The sequence below is a fragment of the Protopterus annectens genome, chromosome 6.part0, assembly GCF_019279795.1.
Source record: "Protopterus annectens isolate FY-2018-M chromosome 6.part0, PAN1.0, whole genome shotgun sequence".
NCBI classification, from domain to species: domain Eukaryota; kingdom Metazoa; phylum Chordata; order Ceratodontiformes; family Protopteridae; genus Protopterus; species Protopterus annectens.
In genome coordinates, this window is record NC_056737.1 from 414,818,542 (window position 1) to 414,846,494 (window position 27,953).

The following is a 27,953-nucleotide window of genomic DNA, read 5'->3' on the forward strand; positions in this document are numbered from 1 at the left end:
CCAGTGAGGAGTCTTACTGGGGATTTGGAGAAAGAGTGAGGAACCAGCCCTGGGTTGACTGTAGTCTCTGTGTTCTCTTAAGGAAAATTGCGCTTGATGCAAACAGCTGCATCCAGAAATACTGTGTGTGTACTTATTATCCTCCCAGTGAACGTTCTCCTACTGTTGCCAGTTGTGAGGATTACGGATCCTTGATTACTGGTTGGCAGTGGTAGGTTGTTTTCCCAAAAACCTTTAACATCCAAGTCCTTTAGGCACTATTTGCACTTTTATACATTCTTTAAAATAGTTGTTTTCCAGTTGTAACTTTCTAAATTTAATTAATTTGTTCTCAAAGATTTGTAACTGGCTTTCTAATGACTTGCCCTCATAAATGTCACTAAAGTCACTCTCCCCCAATTCAATTCTTTCTTCCAGCCATTCATTTAAATGCTGTCTCAGTAAACAGAACAAAAAAAAAAGTTTTGTTGGAGTTAGAGTTCAAAACTCAAGCTATTGCACTCTTTGGTTTATGAACGCTGATACCATCTCCCTCAATTAACAAGGGGGAATGCTGAGCTGGAGTAATTCCATTTATATCACTGCCATTGGTAAAACAAACACCTCCATTCCTCTGAGAAACAAATTCATTAATTTGTAGAGACAATCACTAAATTGGGTTAAATTCCCAATAAGAACCATAAATTCCTCCATACTCCCCTCCAGAATGGTCCCTGCTCGATTTGTGCTAGCAGATGATGTCATTGTGGTGTTCAAAACAGATCAAGAACCAGAAAACACCACAAGAACTTGAATACTCAGAACAAAAAATGCTGCAGAAATGTCAAAACCACACGAGACTGAAAGTTTATTAATCCACAAGTAAAAATACCTTTAGCGATTTTGTCCCCGGTGAATGGGACTTCTTCAGAATAAATAAAAAAAATAGCAGTGTTCTTCTTATACGTGAACCCCCTCCCCTACATTTGATTGACAAGTACACTCAACAGAAAAGTATGAAACACACCCACTGCTGTGAATTCAAATCCTTGACAGCACAATCTCACAGGAATGAACACAGTCATTATAAATAAAATATTCTGCAGTTAAAAATCCCAAACACAGTTTACACTACATAATATACTCAAAAATAAACAAAACTATAAAAATATATAAATATACGTATGTATGAGAATATATAAATACGAGTATTATGTTTTTTTTATTTATTCTGAAGAAGTCCCATTCACCAGGGACAAAAGAGCTAAAGATGTTTTTTCTTGTGGATTGATAAACTTTCGGTTTGGTGTGCTCTTGATGTTTCTGCTGAGTTTTTTGTCCTGAGATGGTCTGTTGGAATACCAAGACAGGTAGGTACCTTTCTCATGCAGTGCTGCTCTGCAAGAATGTTGTTCGGAGGTCCCTCAGAGTCACCATTCTGAATAATTTTGTGTTTACGAACTTGTTCAGACTAAAAATGTTGAAATGATCTTTCAGTATTGCCCTTTTTGGGAAGCAGGAAATCAAGAACACAAATCTTGATTCCCTTGACTTGAATAAACCCGTTGTATTGCCTATTTCAGATGTACTTGTAATGTTTGTTATATGTGATGAAGAGAGTACATATGGAACATGCTGTATTTATGTTATCTGAGCAAACTGTACTGCATAATTCTGTGAAAAAAATCCATTTCTAAGTTTTTACTGCCATGATGAAAAGCAGATGCCAACAAGTTATTGACATACAGCTCATCAAGCACTGATCCTGTCTCCTCATTGTTTTTCCTCCTGGCCATTTTTGCTGTTAGAACTAACAAACCACTAGACTGTAGTAATCAGCTTATCATGTTTAATCTTGCAGTGGTGTTTCTTTCTTGCCCCCAGTTAAGTAATCATGGAGTTAACGTATTTAAATAAAGGAGGCTGGGTAAAGTCAGCCACATGGAGCAGTGCAGGGTACTTCCCCTCTGCAAAAAACATAATTTTGACTGTGTGGTCTCTAGTGGTTCATAGAGAAGGGTTTTTTCCTCATAAAGTACTAATGATTTTCCTGCTGGCAGCATTAGGAATTACTACTCCTCTCTCCTCTCATAAAACTAGCATAAATATTGCATGATCATATAATATGTGCTAACTTATATTACCTACCATTTAGGTATAATTACTACTTAGAAGATCTTACCTATGGAATTATTCATTGTACAAAATACTGTATTTACTATGCTGAGCTTTGTATCTGTATGTTATGTGACTATGTGGATTCATTCGTACTCTTATGCATTGTGTGTAAATGTTTTTTATTATATGTTGAACTTTTCTCCCTGGGCCTCCACTGAAAAATGGGTCTCCACCCTGTCGGACTTTCCCGGTAAACAAACGTAAAATAAATAAATAAAACTAGTGTTTTTCCTTTGAAGTTGAAGCAATAAAAAAATATGTCGCCCAGACGAATAAGAAAATGAGAAGACATATAAAGAGAGTTGCAGCTATTTTGATACACTCTAATTATACTTAGTTTTCAGTGGTGAATTTTAGTTATAATTGGATTGTTTCCGCTTATAATGTCTTTGGGCACAAGGCTGTTGGGGGAAGAATACTTTTTCTATAAGAGCGATTTTTGGTATGACATTTTTGAAGCTAAGAATCAATTATCAGCACACCCTTGAGAAAGCAACCACAACTGTAACAATGAAAAGTTTTGTAATGCTTAAGCACTTTCATCTTTCACGAAAAGTATGGACTTTTTTAGAAACAAATGTTAGCTGTTCTTTTAGCAAACTGTTATGTAATACAACCTGCCTGATCACTGACTACGGAACAAACCACACAGAACATTTAAAGATACAAGGACATTAAAATATATTCAGTAAAAATAGATTAAATAACAATGAATAAATTGATTAAAACAAGGGAACACTACATAACATATTCATATATAAAATCATTATATTGTTAAATTAGGATGAAAATAGGAAAAATGTATATTCAAAAATCATAATCTGGTAACTTAATTTTCAAGCAACACACAAGAGACACATTCTCATTGATACCTAAAGAGCAAGAGGCATCCGGCTTCAGCTGTCATATAAGTTCCTTAACTTCTATTATTTTCACCCACAGACCACATCTTGGATTCGGAATTATTCATTCCAAAATAATACAATTAAACTTTCTGAAACCTGTGCAGTCAATAGAATGTTTATACAAGGAGTTCTTAACATTTTTTTCTTTTAATATCATATATGTTCAAGTATGCATTCCTGTAATGTTCTCTTTGTTTTTCCAACAAAAATAGGCCAAACAAGAGTGGCATAAAGCTGCATGTACCACTCCCTTTGACCTACAAGTGTTGTATCTATTAACTTTATCCATAACTCATTCTAATTTAAAGCCGTCTCCCTGTACAACAGACCTGCAGACCTTGCAGCCATTGCATCTGAATATCCCTTTCTTTGCTTTTTTTCATGGGAAATGATCTCCCCAACAAGTGCTTAATATTTGCCCCTTTCCTGAAACTAACTCTTATTGTAGGGGGGAATAATTTACTCAAACTGTTGTCTACTTTAAATATTTCCCAGTTCATCATCATAATACGTGTAACGATGCCACTATTAACAGAAAAGGTAGGAATGAAATTGCCACAATGTCTCTCAGTATTACATGTTGATACTAGCACGTTTGATTTTGAGGAAGCACCTACAGAATCATAGGCTGTGTATGGACTCCTGTTTTATCTACTGTACCAGTATTTTTCTAATCTACTTTGCAAAACTGTTAGTTGATAAATACAGTGCATTGTACTGAATTTGCTTTAAAATGAAACTTTTACTAGAAACCGTGTGCTAAAAAATGTATTGTTCTAACATACTAGAATCAGATAATTTCTTCTTACTCCTTTTATCCCTGCTGCCTCCCAGTAATCAGACCTCCCATAATGAATTGGTTCATTCATTTTTGGAGGATGAGAATTGATTATGGGAAAACCATAACCAAGACAGCCATTAATGCTTTTGCTGATAAAGAGCTCTAATCCTTTCCTTGGCAACTGAACTGTGCATTCTTGTATGTGAGGGCCTGCTATGCCCAACCCCCAGACACATACACATTCCCAACCACATTCCCAACCACACACAATGAAGACTAACACAGGAATGTGGCTTAGAAAAGCCAAGCTCTTATCCTCAGCCCATGCACTGCATACCACATATCACTGGCACCAATATGTCTCAGCAATGCACTGGGCCATACCACCACCCTCCAGAATGATCAAGCTGGAGGCGACCATTCACTCCTACCATCATCTTCCGCTGCCTTCTCCAGTGCAAAAGCCACTAACTAAACTCTGGCCATCTTAGACATACTCAAGACTTCAATCTTCTGCTCCACAGAGTCAAAATTACAAAGGTTTGACCACATTTATCTAGCCATCTTTAAACTTTATCAGTTTGTAAAGTTGCAAGTAGAACTGCACTATCAATTTGATTAGATGTCAATAAAGTAGCAGGATCTGCTTTAAGTGAAATCAATAATACCCATCAAAAGGCCTTTTATACATCCTAACAGTCTTTTTTTGGTTCTTGTACTTCTGCACAATGATTCTCAGTTTTTAAAATATCTTAATGTGTGGCATAAAGCAGTGCAATCTTAAGAAGTGCAACAAAATGGTGGAACTGTTCTTATACTCATAGGTCCATGAGACTATACAAAGCATGCAAAGGCCAAAATGGTGAATAGTTACCAGCACAAAGTTTTTGCTCTGCTTCCTTCTATTTTTTTCTAGCAGGATTTTATTATACAAACTTAACAAAAACATATCTACAACTATATTTTTATTGTTTAAACTAACTTACAACAGTTTTTGAAAGAAAAATCAAATTTGTATGATTTTTCTTTAACTTTTCTTGCCAGAAGTTTAACTGACTGTCTTGATAAAATGAGCCACTCTAAAGTGAACTCTCAAGATAATACAGTGAAAAAGGAATTACAATCAATATTGAGTAGTATTCCAGGATCTTTCAGATGAACTGAATAAACTTAAGAACAAAATGGACAATATAAAAGAAGAATTCAAAAAACAAATGGACATGTTAAATGAAGTTATAAAAGAACAATCTGCACAGATTTCAACAGTGGAAGCAGTAAATTGAAGGAAGAATGGCAGAAAATGAAAACCATACAGAATTCATTTTCAAGCAGATTTCATTGCTTTTGGAGAAAATAGAAGATCTAAAGAGTATATCTATGAGAAATAATATTACAATATACAGAATTCCACAGAAGGAAGAAGGAGACAGCATATTACAAGTTTTGAATAACTGGTTACCTAAATCTTTTAACCTGCCAAAAGCTCTCTCTCCTGATATTGAGAGAGCTCATAGGTCTTTTTTGACTTTGCCATTGAAAAATAACAATAATAGATCTGGGAACAGGAGGGTTAAGTTCCTCTCCAGTCAAGATGAGGATTTGGTGCTGAAGTCTGCCTGGGCAAACTCTCCAATAAAAGTAAACAAAAACACTGTCAGGTTTGATAATGACTATTCCATTCATAAAGAGTTTAAAGAAAATAAGGCTCAATAATCTTCCCAGCCAGAATTAAGATTTTTTACTTGGTCAAAAAACTTTTAATACGCTGGAAGATGCCTGGATTTTTCCCAAATTAAGAAATTATTAGATAAAACTGAAAATATGGATGGGTCTCTTACTAGTTTAAAGCGACAGACAACAATAAGTGATTGGACATCTCAAGATAAAAATAGCAAAAAAGTGAAAGAAAAGTAATGGTATTGTTATTTAATTTACCCTTATGTATAACAACTTAATTTATCCTTATGTATATAATGTTGCCATCTTTAAAAGTTCATCAAGTATAAGGTAAATGCCTTTTTCTATTTATTAAAATACTTAATCTCATTAGTAGATATAATTTATTTAAATATTTTTTTTCCTAACATAGAAAATTTTAATTTTCATATTTAAGTTATATGCTTTTTAAAAATAACTGTCTCTTGGAATTAGTTATTAATGAGAGGTAATGTTACTTGTATAATAAATGCAGCATTGAAATGATTCAATTAAGAAATTTTTAATTTGTGATGTTTCTTTAATGTCATCACATTTAATCGTTTTAAAATATTTAAGTTGAGTACTTTTAATGAAACTTGTGTTGGGGTGACTGGGGAGGCTTTTATTTTATCTGTGGGATGTAGAGAATAACTGCAAAGAACATTTTTTTAACAAAAGTTATTTTCATTTGATCTAAAAACAACTTAACGGCTATTTCATTTAATCCGCACTTGGCAAATGTGATCGCGAGCCATTTTTAAACATAACAGTCTCCTTTTTATTTGATTTTCCCGCTCAGAGAATGATTTACCTTTAGAGAATCTAATACTTAACAGCTCACGCTTATTTTGATTACAGCAATTACAGCAGCAAGTTGGACTTTCAGTACAGTGGCAAGCAGAAAGAAGTATGTTGAACTTTCACTCAGCTCTCAACAGGAAGTTAACCATTAGAATGCTCAAACGAGCAGCACGAAAGGGAAAATCAAGCAAAATGAAGCACTTAAGTATGTTTTGAATATACTTTTATAAGTTTTAGTTTGCTGCTTAACTATATAATAATAACAAATTAATGATCATTTATTGTATTTTGTAGACACAAATTGTGAATTAGTTTTGTAGTAGCTGCAAATATTTAAAGTCTCAATATGCTTTGTATAAATGCATTTACACTAGGTGTATGCTGAAGCTTTTAATGTACGAGAAGGCAGCGGATCACAGCAGCAAACTAGCAAATAATCTTTTATCTTCCTGACATGTTGTGCACATATTTAAAGTTTGTTAACTTAAATGAAATAATATGAACTATGTGCACATACTGAATCTGTAAGAACAGTATAGATAGAAAGGAAACTGCAATGTTATAAGCTAAGAAATACTGTTATATATTAAAGAAGGTATTGTACTCATTCTCCGAGATTATAACTCAGACTGAAGTGTCTATGCTTCACACAATTTTCTCCAATAACTTGTTTTCAGAGTGGTTTAAATCCTTGCTGTTTCAAAACATTTTAGTTTGTACTCCCACTTCAGATTTCTGTTGTGTTTTTTTTTTCTCCTGTTAATATGCCAATTTGCTCCGTTGGTATCACAATATCCTGCTATCTCCCATTATCAGACAGGTCCTCACTTTTCAGGGAAGAAATTAGTAAAAATAATTCTTACATTGCTATACCAGAGTGCTGAGGGAAAAGGATATTATACAACTACCCCCCATTAATATTCAAAAACGTGCACGCTGATTGGTCAGCGTGCACGTTGCAAATCCGAGTTATAGTAATCGAAAAAGGTCCGGTCGCCCAGACTTTTTCCATTACTATCACTCTTATAGCAACACTGTCTCGCTATGTTAAACGAGTTTAACATAGCGAGACAGCTTTAAAAAAAAGCAACGGAGATTCTCCGTTTCTTTTTTCAAAGCTGTCTCGCTATGTTAAACCCATTTAACATAGCGAAACAGTTTGTAAAAAGCAACGGAGATCTTGCTTTCTACTTTGCTTTTTTTCAAAACTGTCTCGCTATGTTAAATGGGTTTAACATAGCGAGACAGCTTTAAAATAAGCAATGGAGATTTCCGTTGCTTATTTTAAAGCTGTCTCGCTATGTTAAACCCATTTAACATAGCGAAACAGTTTGTAAAAAGCAACAGAGATCTTGCTTTCTCCGTTGCTTTTTTCAAAACTGTCTCGCTATGTTAAATGGGTTTAACATAGCGAGACAGCTTTAAAATAAGCAACGGACATTTCCGTTGCTTATTTTAAAGCTGTCTCGCTATGTTAAACCCATTTAACATAGCAAAATAGTTTGTAAAAAGCAACGGAGATCTTGCCTTCTCCGTTGCTTTTGCCCACAGCTCTGATGTACTACCTAGGCGTATGCATGTGCAGTACATCAGAACTGCCGCAGAATACCAGACAGCTGCAGAAAGGCAGCAAGGAGGCATTATACAATGCCATTATTTAAGAAAAGTAATTATTTTTTTCTTAAATAATGTCATTGTATAATAGCAATAACCCACTTCTGGGTGTGGGTAATGCTAGATTTACCCATGGTTGGCTTTGTTTGGCCACTCGGGCTTCACCCTCGTGACCAAACCACACCAACCGTGGGTAAATCCAGCATTACCCACACCCAGGCGTGGGTTATTGCTATATTATATTGCAGCTGGGGAAGCTATGTTAACTGCTAGTGAGCCATAGCTTGGAAACAGAGTAGTAACTTAGGAGCATGCATTCACACAGTGAATATCAAACCACACCTCCCATGTATGTGATTAAGGCATTTGCTCTACATCTTTTTCTGGCTAATGAAACAGTGCACACTGCTAAGACAACCTGACATCTAATCACTGCTGTATAGTGTTCAGGCTGCGGCAAGAATGCACCTTCACACACCCTCAAGGAAGATGAACCGGCATTGACCTTTAGTACATTTCACCCTTTCAGCTAATCCTTATGTCCTGAGATATTAATGTACCTCAAGTTGGCTGTAACATAGTACCACTGTATCTGTGGGTAAGCTCTTCCAACATGCACAACTAAATAATTACAGATTATCTAATGTGATGCTTAGCCAGCTGGTTCTCAGAGTTGGGATACTGATGATATCCTCCACAGAAAGGCTAATCACTAGTGGAGTCCCTCTAAGCTCTGTGCTGGATCTGCTTCCTTTTGGCTTACACTTGGAAGTTAAGGCCAATGGTGAGGACCTTTCGTTAACAGAATTTGTACATAGTTGCAGGCTAGAAGCAGTCACTGAATCCCAACTAGATATTAACATCCTTCAGAAATGACTGATACAGACAAATGAATGGTACTAAAGTCACAGCTTTAAAAACTCAATGCCAAGAGATTCATAGTGGTACCTTTGGAAAGTCAGTCACCCTAGGAAATTACATCATGAATAAAAACCACTAAGAATAGAACCAGTAATTAGAGATTTGGATATGTGTGAATCTCATCAGACACATAATGTGAATGAAATACGTTTTATGTCTAAATATCTCACTGTGATATACTTACAATTATAACATTTTAAAAGGTTGCTGCTCATTCTTAAAATATCAGTCAGAACATCTATGACATTTTGTTGAAAATGCGGAAAAAGACCACGGACTCTTTGTACCAGCAAGCAACCACAAACGTAATCTTAACGCAACTTTTATTAATTAAAAGCGTTTTCGCCACACAACAGTGTGGCTTCTTCAGAGAACAAGTGTAATCACAAAATGAAAAAATGCACACCTCTTTTTAAATTGCTGAGAAGGGAAATGACATCACAGAAAGTGAGAGAGCTCAATAAGCTCGTACAATAGTAATACACATTTTTTCGAAGAGTAATCAACTAATTAGACATACTCCAGCCTAAGTATTTAAAACCTCAAGAATAATAGAAATAAAATAAAAACAAGAACTGAAAAATAGTGTATCAAAACAGCTATAAAACAAGGTACTTAGTAAAAAAATTTTTTTGTTTATCCCTGTTAAAAAGCATAACCTAAAACAAAACACCACAGGTTAGTTAAAAAAGTTCCAGTGATAAAAAAGGAAACACATTAAATTCAAAATAGAATAATGTAAACAAAAATAATGAAAATTGTTTTACTATAAGACTGTGTATAATGAATGCACGAACGTGCTCTACCGCAAATAGCTCCTCATTCTAAGTACTGCAGAAATGTTGCAGTTTTCGTTTAAACCAGGATGGCAAAATGCGTCCATGCGTAATTGCCACTCAAGTTCCCTTAGTTCTAAGAGCAATGATATGGGGCCCCCCCGGATATTACTGCTAACTTGATCAATAGCCATAAATGAAAAAGAATGCCCAGGATGGGTGTCTATGTGTTTTGCTAGTGCATTAACGTCGCTATTTTTCTTAATAGCGTACGTATGCTCATAGACCCGGTCTCGTAGCCTGCGGTCGTTCTTGCCTAGATAGAAGGAGGGGCAACAATCACAAAGGGCCACGTATACAACAGATCTGCTCTCACAATTAAGTGGAAATTTAATTGTGTACTTCTTGTCCCTTATTGTATAAGTCTGGCCAGCCCTCATTTTGTGGCACCAATTGCAGAACCCACATGGGTACATACCTGTCCGCCTATTAAAACTTTTTTTGGAAAAATCCCTTTGAAGAAGTTCTTTGAGGTTGTTGTTCCTTTTAAAGACGAAGTTGGGAAACAAACCCAGTTTCTCTGTAAGTTCTGAGCTTCCCAAAATAAATTGCCAGTTCTTACTTATTAGTGAAGTGATAGTCCTGGAATTAAGACTAAAGGTGGTAACATAGCTAATTGAAAATTGACATCCATTACTATTCCTGATAGTGTCACTATGTGGAATAGTGTTACCAGGGAATACCTGAGAGACAATATTGGGACTATGATGGAATGGAGGTTGACCCTGAAGGATGGGTTTATAAAACCCATTCATCCTTTTAACTTTAACTTCTGATGTAATTTCATCCACTAGATGCCTAGGGTAGCCCCTGTTAAGGAACATATTACCCAAGGTATCACATTCACTCTGGAAAGCCGCAAAATCACTGCACATTCGACCTGCCCGCACCATTTGCCCCTTCACAATAGATCTCTTTTGTTTGAAGGGGTGGTGGCTGGAGAAGTGCAGGAAAGAGTTGCAATATGTCGGCTTTCTATAAACACTAGAGGTGTAAGTGTTAACATTTTTCTTAAGTTTCACGTCAAGGTAATCAATCTCACATACTGAAAACTTCGATGTGAATTTCAAGAACTCTGTTGTACCGTTTAAAAAATGTACAAATTGGGAAGCCTCCGTATTTGTACCACGAAAAAGGATGAAAATGTCGTCAAGATATCTTGTATAAAATTGCAGGTACCGCATCTGGTCGACGGACGAGAAAAGAAAATTCTTTTCCCAATATCCCATGAAGAGGTTGGCCACGGCGGCACCACAAGGGGAGCCCATCGCCACACCTTTTTTCTGTAAGAAGTATTTCTTATCAAACAGAAAGTAGTTTGATGACAGTACCACATCCAAGATTTCTATGACGAGATCAACCTTTTTTCATTTTGTGATTACACTTGTTCTCTGAAGAAGCCACACTGTTGTGTGGCGAAAACGCTTTTAATTAATAAAAGTTGCGTTAAGATTACGTTTGTGGTTGCTTGCTGGTACAAGGAGTCCGTGGTCTTTTTCCGCATTTTCAACAGTTTGGTAGTATTTGGTTTTTTCATCTATGACATTTTGGTTTTGGAAATTTATAACCTATTATACTGGCAATGGACCTGGTAAAACCAATGAAATGTTCTGTATATGGATGATAAAATTTATATTAGATAAGCACAGAATTTCAATTGGGTATACTCACGAGAATAATGAATGTTTAATGGATGAAAGCGCACTTCAACGAAGACCACATCGCCAAGACGACTCTGCCAACAGGACGAATCCCCGACAATGGTAAGTAGTGCGAACTGGGAGTTAGTTCTATTCCCTCACTGTAGTGCAATCTCGGAGTTGGTATATTTAAGTAGGGGGTGTGTGGGGGGTGCAGGGTGGCTTGCCCCCCTGCTACACATGTTGTGATGTGGTTTTTGAGTGCATTACAGAAACGGGAATGCATTCAGTTCTGTAATACATTGACTTACCATTGTCGGGGATTCATCTCGGCAATGTGGTCTTCATTTAAGTGCGCTTTCATTCATCTGACATGGACCCTATATATATATATATATATATATATATATATATATATATATATATATATATATATATATATGTATTACTGTGGTATTTGTTGCAATGATACAGAGCATCTGTTTATTATTGTTATAACAGCTGGTAGAGACAAAGGTATACAGGTTGTTTTAAGACTGGTGGGGGAGTTAATATTTATTATTTTGGAAACAGATATATTTTTTCTTAGTATAAAATATAACTTTGTTAATCACTAATTCTGGGCATTATTATTTCTATGATTATAACTATTAATATTTTGCAGACGAGCTCCTCATATTGTTATTTTCTTTTTAGTACAATCTAATTTTTGTAGCATTAGCAGTCCAGATTTTGTTAGAAATTTGATGTGGCCTCTTACTAGCTTTCTGGATTTGGAGATACTATATTACTTTATATGATTATTGATCCTAATATTAATATGTTTAATTATATACTATCAATGATGTTAATATTTTCAAATGCTGAGTGTGCTTTAATTATTCAATCTCTAATGTTATTGTTTTAAAACTGGGAAGTAGTGGCAACTGTTTAGTTTGCTGGTAGTGAAATGGGTCTGTTAGTGAGTGGTCTGCATGCTTATATCATCAAATCAGGAATTTTTTATTCCATGATAAGGGGCTTGAATGTTTTTAAGTTTGAATTTTTGATTTCAGTCTTATTATACTTCTCCATAACAATTATCTTCAGTATTTATTTATTCTTTACACTAAGTCATCATCTTTCAGTTTTAAAGATGTTTTTCTATATGTCTGTTTATAATTGTCTCTCATTAAACATTAATGGACTTAATAGCCCTTTGAAGACGAGTAGTTTAAACAAATACTTGAAAGACTATTGAATTATAGTGGGCTCTCATTTTAAATCAAAAAGAAGAGGCACTCTCATACTTTGGAGAAATTCATTAGCTATGCCTAAAGTGATAAATACCTTTTCTGAGAAGAATGGTATGTTGGGGTTAGTGGTAGTAGAAATTAAAAAAATTAAACATTTGTGAATACCTAGGATGGGAGCTAAAGTTACTGAGAAATATTTAGACATTATAACCTTGTATGCAAAAGGTGACTTGATAACTGCATGAGACTTTAACTGCATTTTGTCTAGTAAGAATACTACAAATGGTAGAAAACCCACATTGTCCTCAGCTGCTAAACATTTAGAACATTTTGTTACTGCATTAAATGTATGTGATATATGTGATTTAAAGTCAATACAATCTCTTAACTATACACATTACTCATATAGATTTGGCACCCAAACTAATATTGACAAAGCTTTCACTTCAAGTGTCTTATATGCCAAAATTGAAGATGCGTTGATAACATCATGTCCTTTATCTGTCCACAATGCTATTACTTTTACTATTACTTTGAAGCCTAGTAATTTGATCCACTGTCATAGGATCATAGGTGGTTACTAGGCTAACGGCCCTAAGGCCATTACAAGCCTAGCCAAGTTCAACCCTCGTTCCCCCAGGGCCTAAGAAAGTGTCTATGTTTACAAGCTGATCTAATTCAGCACCTACTGCCCATATCCAAGAGGGATGCAGGTGAACCCCCTGGGCTGAATTTGCAGTTTCCCATCCATTCAAACAAGTTACGCTTAAATAGAGTCAATGAGGGGCTCTGATTAACTTGAACTGGAAGTTTGCGCCAGAGGAGAGGTAACCTCTGTGAAACATATCTGTCTCTCCAGCAAGTCTTGTTGATGTCACAGGCCAGGTTAAGGTCCCTTGAGTGAGTGAATCGTATACCATTTGACTTACAAATGTGCAGCATTTCCATTAAGGCAGGATCAGAGGTTGCTCCGTTTGCTAGACACAGGTCACCTCTGAGTAGTCTGTATGATATCAAGTTCAGTGACAGTGATTTAAGTCTGTCCATGTATGACATGTACTAAAGACCCTGAACTTTCTTTGTGAGAAGTCTTTGAGGTCCCTCCAGTTGCTGCAGGTGCCTGGTAAGGTGCATACCAAAGGCAGCACAGCACTCTAATAGCCTGATGAGGGAAGAGTACATGGGGGGGGGGGGTTAAAACCTCTTTAGTTATGGAAGCTATACCCTCATTTATGAAGTGAGCAATGTAGAAGGCCTTCCTAACCACTGTGGAGACATGGTGATCAAAGGTAAGGTTACTGTCAACCTGTGTGCCCAAATCTCTCACCACTGATTTAGAGCTTATGGTGTTGTTATTAATATGGTAATCTACACAGACATCGCCCTTACTGAAGGGGATGATAATGCATTTTTTGCACTGAGTTTAAGTCCATGACTTTGGCACCAATCATTGGTTTGTGTAAGTCTTTCTTATAGAATGCTGACATCATTTGGGGACTCAATGACTGTACCCAATTTGCAGTCATCGGAAAACTTTGTCAGTCACACACCTTTTGATTTTGCCTGCACTTCCAAGAAGTAGATTCCAAACAATAGGAGCCCTAGTACTGATCCTTGTGGAACACCACTGGTACTGGATCTGCTGGTGGAGGTGGAATCCCCTACTTTTACTGTATGTGTTCTGTCGGTGAGCCAGTTTGCAACCCAGCTGATAATATATGGGTTGATCCCCAGCTGGGTAAGTTTTTCAATGATGCCTGAGTGGGGGATTGTTTCAAAGGCCTTGGCTAAGTCTAGGTAGGCCATATGCATGGATTTGCCTTCTTCCAGGGCTCTGGTGACCTTCTCAAAAACGTCCACCAGGTTCAATAGGCACAATCTCCCTTTAACAAAACCAAACTGGGTCAGGTCAAGCTTTTGAAGGTCTTGTATATCTTTGTTGATAAGGTCCATGATGATTCTCTCCATGACCTTGCAGATAAGACTGGTCAGGCTTATGGGTCTATAGTTCCCAGGATCTGTGGATGCACCTCCTTTGTGTAAGGGCATGATGGTAGCTGTTTTCCATTCAGCAGAGACAAAACCAGTGCTTAGGCTGTGGTTAAAAAGAGTATTCAATGGTTTTGCTAACTCCTGTTTTAAACCATTTAGAATGCAACGTGGGATGTTATCAGGTCCCACAGAGGCTGTGTTTTTGGCCTTGGAGAGAACGGTTAAGACATGTTCTTAAGAGATACTAGGAGGCAAAAGAATAGTTGTGTAAACTCTTACCATAACTATAAATGTCCTTCTCTTTTACATGTTGCAGTATTCATAACATGAGGGAGTCTGCCACATGCTGTCCCAAACGTCTGTCCAGTATACAAAAGTCTAAAGATTACTGTTAGGTACATGCGACATCGCACATAGGTTCCAGTCCAACATCAGCTTTAAAGTGACATTGGGAATAAAGCAGACATCATAAGTACCATCCTTAGAACTGAATGTCCCAGGAAGAATACCAGCCTGAGATAAACACATATCCAGAAATGAAGCAAGCATCAGGGCGAAAGAGGGAGGGAGGGATATAACACTGCAACATATAGAAGAGAAGTACATATATGGTTACGGGAAGATTTTACACCTCTCTTCTATGCCCTTCTATTCATATGTTGCAGTGTTCATAACATGAGGGGGAACACCAAAGCTCATGCAGGAGGACCTATGTGCAATGCCACATGTACCAAACAGTAGCTTTAGACTTTTGTATACTGGCCAAACGTTCAGGACAGCCTGCTGCAGACTCCCTCATGTTATGAATACTGCAACATATGAGTAGAAGGACAACAGGTGGTAGGAATTGTCTGGGGTATATATGGCGGGGACAGGGGGGAGAAATTTTCACTAAACCTGTCTGCTAGCAGGTTGGCTATTTCTACAGGTTCAGTATATGTGGTACCATTCAGCACAAGTTCAGTGCAAATCTTGGCTTTTCCTTTACGGTTTCAGATGTAGGTAAAGAATGCCTTACGGTTATCCTTAGCTAGGGATGCTAATGTTGATTTGTAATTTGCTTTAGAGGACTTTACAAGATGTCTTATTTGCTTGTTCAAGCTGAGAAGGGTGTGCTTCCAATTTATTCCTCTTATTGTATAACCTGTTTATGGCAGATGTCTACCAGGCAGTTTTGTTTTTCCAGCACGATCTTGCTTTGGTCCTATCAGGTATGGCTGTGTCAATATAATTGTACAGATGTTTATGCAGAGCATTGGTGCATATCCCAGTACAGGTATCCTTGTCATTAGGGGGACTTAAGTTTGAAGCTATTAATGTTGTCTCTTAAGAGGCTGTGGTTGGCTTTGGAGAAGTTTTTTAGCTTAATTTCTCCTGGGAGGTTAGATATAATCATTACTTTGAATGAGACTGTTTTATGATCAGACTTCACCAGAGAGTGCTGCACACTTGTGGTGGTACACCGATATCCCATGTTGCTGAGTACCAGATCAAGCATGTTTAGGCCCCTTGTGGGGGTGCTGACTATTTGTTCCAAGGCACTGGAGTTAATGAAGTGCAAGAACCTTTGGGCAAGCATGTTAGTACACATATAATTTATCCAGTCAATGGACAGGTAGTTAAAGTCACCCATAACCACCAGAGTGTTTGGTTGTATTTTGCGCAATTCAAGTAGATCCAAGTAGGCAGTGTGGATATCATGGTTCATGGAGGGGGACCTATAGCTGATGATAACTTGGAGGGGGGGGGTCTTTCCAACAGTTAACTGCACTTCGAGTAGCTCTAGGGAACCATTCTGCTTAAACAATCTAGAGGTGCATTTATCTCTCATGAATATTAATACTTCTACTCCTTTAGTTCTCATACGTTCATTCTGTGGTCTCAATGTGTGGAAGGCATTATAACCCAGCATGGCCAGGGTGCTCTTCATGGCCTTGAATCAGGTCTGTGTGACTGCACAGATGTCTGCATCCTCCAAAGTGAGAAATACTTCCAGAGTGCAGTTTCAGATTTAGACTCCTAGCATTTAGCAGCAGAATATTGAGGTTGTTTTTCATGATATTTTTACATTGGGAATTTTGTTCTTGTGACACTGCCTAAAAAGGCAAATATGGGGGGCAAGTGCCTTAGCCAGTAACCAAAAGCCAAGAGGTGACATGTGAAGGCCATCTCTGGCAATGCATCATGGTCTATCAGTCACATCATCCCAGGCTGACAGGTACTGGATCCCCTTGGAATGACACCAGAAACTAAGCCAATTTAAGTCAATCATTTTTTGTCTGTATTGTGGCATTATCCTAGGTGAAAGTAGACTGCTGCTTAAGGCAATGGACATACCCACTTGGGACCCAATCAAAGAGTTCAGTCATGTCTCTTTTCATATAGTTCAGAGAGGTACATCTCAAGTCGTTCACACCAACATGGACCATGACAGAGTCATAACAGTGCCTGTTGTTGACACACTTGAGTGCATGTGTGATGTGGTGGATTCTGGCACCTAAAAGAGAGCTGTCCCTGACTTTCTCCTTATCCAACGTGGTAACTGGGACATGTGTGTGTCTCACAATGGAGTCACCTATGATCAAAACATTAGATTTTCTGTTTTGCCTTAGGGGCTTGTTTGGTGAGACACTGGTGAGTGTGTTTTTATGTGTACTGTGTTCAGCTGATAATATATTGTGTGCTTATGTTTGGGAGGTCTCTGACCTTTAGGTAGGCTTCTGGTGAGTACTTCCGCATATGTGGGTTTAGGTGTTGTGCGCATGGTCGGTACAGGAGATGAAGTGTGCGAACTGACAACTTGCTTAGTATCTGATGTGCTGATCTGTGAGCGAGACAGCATAGATGCTAAATTATTAAAATAGATGCATCAATCACATAATGAACTTGTGGAATGGGTTGTCAGTGTACGAGGCAATTGCTACACTGCCTCAGGATGCCCATGTCGACCAGGCTGGTTGCAGAAATGATGGGCAATTCTCCATCCATAATACTAGGTATAGTACTGTGATCAGTAAAATGGAGAGGACTAGAAGGATTAGGTATGGCTGAGGGACTAGTAAAAACTTCTAAACAGTGAGAGGCTTAGTGGGTTAGTACCTCAGAGGCTCAGCTGGGTGTGTCTCTGGGCACTGAAGCACAACAGCGAAAAACCTCATTCGGAACACAAGTAGTTGTGTAAGGAAAAATTTATCTGTGTGTGACTTTACATCTATAACTGCCAATGGTACCCCACACTGCATGGTAATGGGCGATGGTGTGCAACGTGCAAATCAGGGCAATAAATAGCAACAAAATTAAAAGGATTTAAAGCACTAACCAATAATAGCATATGATACTGGGCCCTGGGCCAACAATCACCACTCAGGTGGGTCCTTAGCTACACCCTTCTCTCACAAGGCTGCTTTTGTGGAGGAAAGTTGGATTCAGTGCTCAGAAACTGCAAAAACAATCTGGGTCTGGCAAATCTGAACTAAGTCTATGCTAGGCTAAAAAGTGCAGCTAACAGCAAAATACAGCAAAAGTACAGTTCAAAATGTATTAAGTGCTCTGTGCAGCTCTGGTAAACAGAATTCATGCTTATATAACAAAAATAAATGGTTTTAAGGAATGTTTTTTGAAGAAAATAAATCACTTTGTTGGCTAACAATAATAGCAAAGTTACAGAAGTTATTTTGTGAGATGCATTAAAAGCTTACCTATATGGAAGAATCAAACATTGGTTTTCAGGTAAAAGAAAGGAGTGGGATAAGGAATTAAAGACTTTGCAAATCTAATATAGATAAATTAAAATTAAATTAAAAACCTAATGATAAGGCTGCAAAGACTGAATTAAAAATATTAAAATCAGAAATATTTTGAGATACTTCATCATATAATTTCAATACATTTAGAAAAAATGAAGCTACAGTCATACTCAATAATTCCAAAAAGTTTGCACAGATTAGCTGTCAGATCTACAAAAAATAAATACAAGTCATACTAATGAAATAACATCTAAACAAGGAGATAAAATTAAAGTAACTGATTTAAAAGATATATTAGAATGCTTAGAAACTACGAGAAATTTGCTAAAAGAATAATGTTTGATAATAGTAATATAACTGCTAGCTTTCTCAAAGATAATATTCACTATAAATTAACTAAAGAACAAAAATTAGAATTGATAAATCATTTTCTTTTAAAGAGTTAAAAGATCAAATCAATAATCTTAAAACAAAGCCCCATGTCTAGATGGCACAATTCCAGAGTTATGTAAAATAATTCCAGATAATGTATTAAATGTTTTATTAAAAGCATCTGAACAAGTCAAATCTACTTTAAGCATCCCCCTTCTTGGTGCTATTCTCTTGTATTTCCCATCCTAAAACAAGATAAGGATTCTAAACTTTCTTATCAACCCACATCATTGCTAAATATAGATTGCAAAATGTTTATGTCTATCCTTGAAAAAATATTAAATCTCATTATGCCAAGAATAATAAATGATGATCAGACTGGCTTTATTTTTACATAGAAAGATTTACGATAATATAATAATACTTAATAATTTAATTGATATAGTGAATAAAAAAAAACAAAAAAAAAGAATTATCACTAATAGGTTTAAGTTTACATAACGCTTTTGATTCTATTAGTTGGCCTTATCTGTTTAAAGTGCTTAAAGAATTTACAAGTCTTATAAAAAATCTTGAGTAACTTTTTCTCTTTCAAAACTGGTCCTTTTTATATAGCTCTTTTAAAACCTTAAAAGGCACTAAACATTGATGCTGTTTCTCCCCTCTATTATTTGAACCTTTTGCCAATTACATTAGATGTAATAATAAAATTAATGGCTTTTCAATAGATAGAAACTATAGTTGTAAAATTCAGCTATTCACAGATGATATCTTGATAACTAGTGAGGACATTTAATCCTTGTAGGAACACATAATTATTTCTATAAATTACTTTAAAAAGTTTAAGGTTTAAAGTTTAATAGTTGCAAAACAAAAACGTTGCTTATAAACAAAAACATTAATAACTATTTAAACAACTTTAAGATTTTTAATTGGGATAACTCACAAATTAGCTGCATTGGGGTTACTATTATGACTACTGCAAAAAATTCAATATTAAATTATAATAATTTAATATAGTTATCAAGTTAATTAATAACTGGACAATCTTTTTTGCTCAATTTGATAAAATTTGTAATTTTACCAAAAATGCTGTTTTATAAGCAGTCTTTAATAATTCTTCCCTCTAAAAAAATTTAAGAAATTGAATTCTATTCTTAATAATTTTTTATGGTTCCCTAAAAAACCAAGAATATCATTTGATTTGCATATAAAAAGTTGGCAGGAAGGTAGTACAGGTTTCCCAAATATTGAATTATATGTCAAATCTACAATTCTTAATATAATTTATGATCAAACTCTTCATATCAATCTAATTGGAAATCAATTCATGAAATTTTTTTTACCAGTAATAGATATGCTATGGATTCTCAATCACAATTTGGAATTAATAAATTGTATTGGATTTTGAAAGATTTGTGTATGAACAATATGAAAAAAATTCTCAATTTCTTCTCAATTTACAGACTACATTATTCATAGTTTTAAAATTAAGATTTATGAATTCTAATTATATAGTTAAGGATTTACTGTTTTTACTATTCCCTATACGTAATACTAATGGTTGTTTACAGGCATTTGATATAAATAAAATATTAGATCCTAAAGATACAGATTTATTTTTTTTGGCATCCATTCTTAAATGGGAATAAAGTATATACTATAGATCTTCTGGCAAGACATTGTTTACAGAAAAATACTTGTTTAGATATACAAAACTGCAAAAAATATGTAAGTGATCAAATTAAAATATCTATGGATTTTCAAGCAAAGCATATCCCTAACATTCTGGAGTTTTTCTTTAAAATCAACAATAATTTAAGTAATAATAAATCTTACTTAGTAATGTACAAGATTGTAAGAATGGAGTTTGTTTCCTCATATGTGTCTTTTTGGAACTACCCATAAAAATTAAGAATGATTTTTCTGATACTGATAAAAGTTTAACTCTAAAGTCTTGGGGAAAATCTACATCTTCTCTTTATTGGAAAATTTATACTTGGACATTCCTTCATAGAGTTTTCTTAACTCCTCATAAAATTGAATTATTATATAAAACTGGGAAAATTAATTGGAGATATAATAAAGATGCTGATGCAGACTGGCTTCATATGACAAACTGTAAAATGGTAGCACCAGTTTGGACTGAATTTAGAAATTTGCTCAAGCATTGTGGACTGATAAATGTATTATAACTAATTCATTGATCTTCTTTAATGCTCCAGTTCCAGGCTATATTCATACACCACAAGTGCCTCTTCTTCGGTCCATTTTAGCCATAGCAACAAAAGTAGTTACCAAAAATTGGAAATGTAAAACTACTCTATATCTTAGTGAATTTATATGTTTGGCTAAAAATGTTTACAAAAAAGAACTGTCAACCATAAAAATGAAAGCATCTAACATTACACATCGGTGTTAGTCTTGGTTAAAATTAAATGAAACACTACTTTAATGGTTTGATTTATTATATTTCATTTTGCTATGGACCTTTGTAAATAGTTATGATTTTAAGTTTCTCATTATATATATATATATATATATATATATATATATATATATATATATATATATATATACAAAGCATACAAAGCATGCAGTTCAGATAACCAATCAGAAGTCTAGCCAGCTAAATCTAGGAATATCTAGATAACTTAGGCTTCCTAATCAAGCAGCATCATGCTACACATCCCTAGGGGAGGGTTAAATCCATGAATGTCCATAGAATCATCCAGAGTAGTACCGAATGTGGCCAAGTTGTTGCATTCTTTTGAAAACAACGCAAGCTTATTGCATGGGTACGGGATTTGTTGGATTAGAACTTTGCTCTGGCATTCTATCTCACTTATTTGCCTGTAAAGGTTAAGGTCTTAGAAGGGGGTGTTCACACTATCTGTTTTGTATAAGTAGAGAAGCTCATGCAGGGTGGGATATTTTATAGCTTGGAAAACCAGGCACACATCTCCCTGAAGGAGTCTGTATGAGACAGAATATAGTGAAAAGGCTTTTAATCTATAAGCTTACTTCAGTGTGTTTAAACCAGAAAGCTTTGTCAGAACTTTTTGAGGCCTTACAAATTAGACGAGATGCATATGATGATAGACATATACAAATAGATTATAACTTCCTTACTCCTGGAAAACTGGCTTTTGCAATTTATCTGTGCTAAGTAAAAATATTTTCTGACTATGACTGACAGATAACTGTCAAAAGGACTTCCAAGATGGCTGTACACTGATGAGCAACTTAATTTCAGCTCTCCCAGTGTGAAAAGAGAAACTCAGAAAAGTGAGCCAGTGAATTTGTTCTTTCGGGTAAATTTCAGTTACTGACTAGAAGTGCACTGCCTGGATACTAGCAAAGAAGAAATTTATAGAACCTGAAAGAAAATCTACACAAAAGGTGAGGAGAAACATTCAAGCTTCAGCTTTGGTACAAGATATGACTTCCAGCAATCTACAGGAAAAAAATAAGTGAAATGTGCTCAGAGCAAAAACAAATAAAACATTGAACGAGTATATAAACACAATAACAAAAGGCTGGAAAAAATGGAAGAAGCTTTAAAGATATTCAGATGAGCTAATAAAAATGCAAAAATCAGAGGTCAAAATTAAGTAAAGGCTAGCTGAATATGAGACTGCTCAAGAAGAGATGGTTCAAAAATGGTTGAATTAGAGGACAGAGCACATAGGCAAATCCTAAGATTTTTCTACTCTACTAGACATAGCCAGCCTTAGGCATAAGCCAACTAGGCGGCCGCCTAGGGCGCCGCTCTAGCAGGGGTGCCTTTTCAGTGTTTATTTGGTGTAGGTAGACCAGGATGGGGGCACAGGGTGGTGTGGTGTTGGGCGCTGTGAAGCCCTTTTGCCTAATGCACCACCGCTCATGCTACCACAGAAACTGGAAGGAACAGACTGTATTAATTTTATGAAAGCACAAATAAACAACTAGACTGGTATTCCAAAGAAGGAGTTGTTAATTGAAAGGGCACATCATGTGTATGCTCCAAACCAGGCCATGACAAAGCAACACAGACCTTTAATAGTAAAAATGCAATCCTACCAGCTGAAAGAGTTGATTCTGACAAAACTGTGGCAGAAGGACAAAGTACTAAAAGTGAGAGACAGAGTGTTTGTGGAAAATGATTACTCTCTGTACATCATGCAGAAAAGGAGTACATTTATTCCAGCAATCAGTGAATGTCGAGAAGCATGTGCGAAATTCAAGCTGTTGTATCCAGCTAGTTTCAAAATATTTTTTTCCTGGAGAGTCAAAAATCATTTTTGATACAGAATGTGCTAAGGAGGAAATACAAATGTTTGTCCAATAAAGAGAGAATTATCAAACAGAAGGATTCTACTTCTTCCTCTTTTGATGATAAAGTTCATAGATAGACTATGCCAGTAAGACCTTTTCCAATGTTCCAAAGGAAAATGCTTGAGAGACAGAAAAAAGTACAACAGTTGACTCTAAGAACCAGGAGTACATTGGAAGTAAACCAGAGACAGGAGTTCGGAGCAGCAGATCAACAGGAAGAAAACCAGCAAGTCCAAAATTAAAGACTACACGTGGGATTACAAAACATCAATCACATTTGTGAAATATAGCTGAACAAGAAAAACTGGAAATATTGGACTTTTTTGACTTTATTAAATTTGTAGGGGACTCCAAAGCATATGCCCTACTTAATGTTATTGATGTAAGGAAGAACATTAAAGGGAAGGGGAGAGGAGTGAAAGTGGTAACTGTGAGTAAAACATTTTTTCTTTCTTTCTTTCTTCTTCTTTTTTCAGTTTTAAGAAATGAAATTACTGCAAAGACAAGAAAGCCTGGGCAAAAGCATATTTAAGATAACAGGCTGTAATCTTGGGTTATTGAGGTGATGGATGGGTTGTAAAAATATACAGATTGTGATATATGTAGGACTGACATGCTTTTTCCTACTTTTGCATAGGGGAATGACTGCATTAATCCCCTTGATATGACCTAATAAAAGGTTTAAGTGGAAGCCAGTAAGTAAGAGAATTTTAAATATAATGAAAAGTTTTTATTTAGCAAATAAATGTTCACAGTGCAACATGAGAAGCTTGTAGCTGAAGGCAACCATACACCTGTTTCTTACAATTGTATGGAGGCAAGCTCGTAAGAGGGCAATAAAAACAGAATACTTTTTTCTTTCAAGCCTAAAAGACAATGTTTTCCGAACGTATTCAAGTTGTTTTCCACATCTGGGAGAGGAAAATCAGACATTTAGTATAAGTAGAAGCACAGGCTGTACCATGCATTTTAACATGGATAACCTTAATTAGAAGTCAACTAAGCCTGTAAGTGTAGCTGTCATTCTAGGGCAAGTCTTCTTATTAGGAGGATTAAACTTTATTATTTGAAAATGTACATAGTTTTGTGTGTTTGTATTAAGTTAATAGGTTTGTTTGTAATAAGCTTGTTTTCCTGTTTGAGGGTTTTCATTAAAACAAAAGGTCTTGTAAGATGTGACATAGGTTCAAATGGACATGACAAGAAACAACTGTATAAAAGTTCAACATGCCAAGTATTAATGCATGCGTGTAACACAAAGGCTGAAACTAGACATTTTTTTAAAAACCTGTTATACGTCACAGGTGGTAATAACAACTTATTTTCATGATTGCAAGACTTACTTTATTATCCTTGTACGTGAATGGTCTTGCAGGTATATGCAAAAAAGAGAGTAGGGAACTATATTAAGAAATGCAGAGTGCAAATAGGTATGCTACATTTGGAAAGAAATGAGCATGTGAATTTGATAAAGAAAGGATTTCAAGATGGTTATTAAGTGGAACATCTGGAACAAAGGAAAAGAAGAGTACTTATATTAATTGCTAGAGGAGCTCCAATAGTGATAGAAGAGGAAAAATATATTAATGATAGATTTATGGTAGTAAGGAGCTACTTGGAAGGGAGAAGGATTACATTGGCATGTTTTTATATTCCACCTAAAACTATTACAACAGAGCTTAAGTAAATTCTGGGAGGAATAATCATCTTTCATTAAGGAATATTATTTGTAAGTGGAGATCGGAATTTTATTTGCAGCAGTGAAGATGTATCAGAGGGTCTGAGAATGGACAGTATAACAAAAGAGGGTAGATTTCTGAAGAAAATGTTGAAAAAATTTGGTATGAAAGATGTGAATTCAGTAGTAGGAACTTGGACAGAATTTCTTTTTTTTTAAACAAGAAACGTCTTTATTAAAGTCTCACATCACATATGACATAGGCAATCATACATTTATATAAATGAAACAAACCATATTGACATCATTTTAGTTGCAAACATTATACATCACTTCTAATCTATACAGTCATTGTCAATCAAACATTACATAGCTCATTCATATATTGCCTTCTTTTAAACCTCACACCTCCTCTGCAATAACTGTTCCCACAATTCCCATTTTTTATACGTCATTTTCTCCTACATTTTCTAAAGGTCTAAGTTCCAGTTGTTTTATCTCTGTTACTATATTCACTACTTCTAGTAAAGTTAGCTTAGACTTTGATTTCTATTTTCTAGTAATTGCTTTTTTGGCAGCCACCATAACTAAATTCAGAAAGGCCTTACTATGTCTAGGCAATTCCAATTCTGTATTATAGCTGAAAAAAATCATTTTCTTAGTTACACCAATTTGATCACCCACTATCTCTGATCGAGTAGTCAGGAGGGAAGTCTGCCAACTCATTACAGGTCCAGAAAGTATATTCCCAATTAACACTTTCTTCCCATCATACCTCCGACATTTGCTATCTACCTGAGGAAAATTTCTTTGGAGTCTACTTCGGGTATTAAAAATACCTATGTAAATACTTCCAAGCAAAGGCCCTAAATCTCTCAGACTTTGCTGCATATTTGAGATACATAAAAATATCCCCCATTGTTTCTTTGTGAATTGCTTATCCAATCTCTCTTCCCAATCCTTTCTGACCTCCTCTGATTGATTCTTACAGTTATCATGCAATATGTTGTATGCTCTATTAATTATTCCTTTTTTTAACAGCAGCTTCTGTTCTACATTCTACTAAAAACTCTACCAGTGCTGGGCTTTCACTTAGGATTCCCCTATTTCTTTCTCTTTGCCTATACTCTGATATCAATCCTTGATAGGGAAAGCAATATCTAGCCTACAGTTCAAATAAATTCCTGGCCTCTTCTCATTCTCTTTCCCTCTCTAATTATTTGCTCCCAATACCATGGTTCTTTTGCCAGTTTTCTCCAATAAATTCCAACCCCACTTTGTCTGTATCCCTATAGGCAGAAACTGCTTTTTCCATTCCCATGTTATCTTAGTTCTTAGAATAATTTCTGATACTTTATGAATATAATATCCGGTATGGCATTTATTCTCCTTAAAGATCTGCATACAAAACCCAGACTCTCCTTGTTTCTTGAGCTCCCCCCTCCTGTTTCATCATCATCCCTTTCCACTTTGAATTATAGGTTTCTGCTTGTGCTATGTATAGGAGCCTTAACTGTGCAGCTCTGAAATTCACCTTCAAATAAGGTATTGTTCTATTGGAAGACTCAGCTTATCCCACTTGACTCTTGCCATCCTTACGTCCAAGATAAAATCATTCAGCTCTTTATTAATTGCTATTGACAACTTCTCCTCTAAAAATATGCCTGACCAGCATATAAAACTATCCATATCACATAGCTTCCAATTTCTCAGTTTTGTATTATCTTTTGATCTGATGAAGGTATAACCAAAAACGCTTATTGTTCTATAATGGATTTCGGTGGATTGTTTTCAGTGACTGCTTTTATTTTATATTATTAAAGGACTATTAACTGTTTTGCTGTGGTGGAGATTTCAGCATTTTACTGGATTTGTGTTATTCTTGTTCCGTATCTCCTTTAGTGGCTACAAAATATTTTTCTGTTATCTTTTGTTTAGTCTCTTCCCACATATCCTTAGCTGCCATACCAGAATCCTTTTTTAATCCATACTAATAAATACTTCATTTTGTCATGTCCCTATAAATATGGATATTGTTGACCCAAGTCATGTGTGGGTGCATAATTTACAGCTATTGCCTTTGTTTTAGCTTCATTAATTTTGTATACTAAAAAGATTTGAAATTGCCTCAAAATGTTCCACAACACTGAAATTGCCTTTTCTGGTTTTATCAGGTATAAAATAACTTCACTTGCAAATAGAGCCAGCTTTTCCTGACTATCATACCAATTATATCCTTGAATTTCCGAGTCTCTTATTTTCCTTGTCAATGGTTCTAAATATAATGCAAACAAATGACAAAGAGGACACCCCTGCTGGTACTTCTGCTCAAACAGAAATTATAAGAAAGGAATTCATCCACTTTAATTTTCCCCTGCGATCCCTCATATATCCTTCTAATCAACCTTATAATTTATCGGGGAATGCAAATGCTTCCATTGCCCTGCTCATAAACTCCCAGCTTACTCTGCCAAATGCTTTTGCATCAAGACCCATCAACAACAGTGGTATTTTTAAACATTCTGATCCCTCTGGATCATCAGTGTTTTGTTAATGTTGTCAAATCTTTGCCTCCCTTCCACAAAACCTTGTGACAGGTGGGAAAGCGCCAGTGTCTCATTTTTATTTTATTACCCTACGTTTTTATTTTAGTTATTATTGGCACATGATCTGAAATAGTTATTGGATGCATATCAAAACTTTCAATTGAACTCAGTCAGAATTTCCATGTTATTCTCTAAGGTACAATACCTGGGCTAGGCTAGGAACATGTGCATTTAACTGAAAGTTTTGATACACATCCAATAACTATTTCAGATCATGCGCCATCCAATAACTATTTCAGGTCATGTGCCAGTAATTAAGATAAAAAGGCAGGGTAATGAAATAAAAATGAGAAACTGGTGCCTCCTTACCTTTCTGAGAGGAATTTAAGGAATAAGTAGTGAAAATTATTCAGGGGTTATTAGAGAAGATAGAAATTTCTTCAGATGAAATAGCTAGGGAGAGGGATAAAATGAAAGTGGAGTTTAAAAACGGTAGATATAAAAGAAAGAGATATGGCTGAGAAGTAACGAGAATTAATTAGAGGGCATCTCACAGAACAGGAAGACGCACAACTGAAAAGTGCTAAAGAGAAAATAAGGGACTACCTGGATAACATACAGGGAGTTGAGAAAGTTATACATAAATGATAAAGCACATAAGCTTTTAGGACAATGACTCGGGCTACATCAAGTAGAAAGGGTTGCTGCCAAGCA